We start from the raw sequence: 2,075 nt of genomic DNA on the forward strand, positions 1-2,075 counted from the left end.
GAATTCTCTTAATGACAGAAAAAACATCTGTCTTGCTTTGTGCTTTAAATTGCCTTCCCCGCAGGCTGGAGCCCTTCTGCACAATAGTTTAAGGACAGATTACTGGGCTCTGCAGTGTTTTGCATGATATAAAGTGATATTTTCATTTTCTATCCTAATGAAGTTGATTCAGCCAACTTGGTGCACCACTGTCAAGTGGATTTGTGTTAGATTGACAGCCTTCCCATCCCCTCTTCTGGTTTTAGGCCATCTTGCCTCCTCACTCAGCTATGGGTTTCCCAATCCCTTTATTACAGATTGAACATGTCTTCCTCCCAAAGGACATATCAAAGTTCTAATGCTCAGTTGCTCGGAATGTGACCTTATCCGGAGAGAAGGTTTTCATGGAGAAATCGAGTTAATATGAGCTCTTTGGGGTGGGCCTTAATCTAGTAATGACTCATGTCCTTGTAAGAAGAGAGGAGACACAGAGACATGTGCACAGGGGAAGAGGATGTGAAGACACAAGGGAGAAGATGCCCAGTGGCTGGATGAGGCCACTATTAGCCAAGGAACATAGGCAAACACCAGAGGCTAGAAGAGGGAAGGAAAGATTTTTTTCTCCTAGAGCCATCAGAGAGCATGGCTTACTGACATCTTGATTTTGGACTTCTAGCCTCCAGAACTGTGAGAGATACATTTCTGTTGTTTTACGCCATCTAGTGTTTGGTGCCTTGTTACAACAGCTTTAGGAAATAAACAGACCTCTTTCCCCTGATCTTCTTCGAACACCTGCCTTACTGCCTAGGGTTGCCCCATTGTTATAACGCACTTTGGGAACTTTTCAACTGGCACTTCACTCTCTCTTTGGCCTCTAGCCCTTCAAATGTATAAGTTTTATGTTCCACTTCCCCATGGCTTGTTCTCTTTGGGTTGATTAAGTAACTGTTAAGTGCTTACCTAAGAACAAAGACGTACTAAAACCTGAGTGGTGTGCCGACAAATTAATGGCAGTTACCAGGCTGTGTATAACACTTACCAGAGGTCTCATAGCAGCAATGGCTTATGCTGGTGTTTCTCAAACTGGCCTGAGCTTTTTTATGAGAATTTTTAAAATCTGTGTTTTCATTTATAAAACCAGTCACAAATTTATTTATTAATTTCTAGTTATAAAATCAAAACTTGTTTTGATATATATTTTCTTTTTATTACCAAAGACATGTGTCCTTCACAGAGAGATAGAGAAAGCGCCCCCTAATGAGAGGAGGTCATGCAACAATCTGTTTTCCTCAGTTCTATCCCATCAGGATTTTGGGCATTCACACAAACATGCATGACATATTTTTCAAGCCTCCATGGTCAGGATTCAAACTATAGTCAGCCGTGTGGGTTCGGGCTCTGTGTACAACATTTAACTGCTATGCTACAGGACTGGCCCAAGAAGATACTGTGTTTGAAAACAAATTTTTTCATGCTAAGGTCTTCAAGACACATTTTTTTTCCCTCTTTGGAAAAAAGCTATTTATTTCCCAACATTAAGAAACATCACTATAAAGGAATGATTGGAGAGGAACTGGACTGAGAGGCCTTATGGGGCCCTTCAGTCTCACTGCTTAAATATTCTGCTCCTGAGCTGGACTTCATCTGGTGCTGAGCCAAATTGGCGAGCTCATCCTGAAGCTATTACATGTACATATACATTGGCTTGAGGTTTTTGGAACATAAAAAAGATTGCTCAACTGTCTTTCTCCTCACTTAAGCAGCCTTTTGAAATAACACGTTCTTTCCACTACCACCCCTTAAAGAGCAAATATGCTGTGAGCTACTTTTAAAATCAATTATTTAGAGTCTTGAAGGCTGAAAGATGAAGCAGAAGTCCCCTGGAGTATTTTGAAGTAAACATCAAATTATAAATGAAGAGCTCTTTATAAATAGGCTGGAGGAGTGGGAGCAGCGATGGTGTGGAAAGCTGAATTCCAACCCCGACTAACCTTCAGGAAAATTACTTCTTCAGCACCAGTCTCAGTTCACCTGCGGGAAAGACTCTGGGATCCTAGAGGTCTCCTGTCCTTTGTCTCTGAGAGTCTAGTGAAAGG

Source organism: Tupaia chinensis, unplaced genomic scaffold, assembly GCF_000334495.1.
Source record: "Tupaia chinensis unplaced genomic scaffold, TupChi_1.0 Scaffold143647_1, whole genome shotgun sequence".
Lineage (NCBI taxonomy): Eukaryota > Metazoa > Chordata > Mammalia > Scandentia > Tupaiidae > Tupaia > Tupaia belangeri.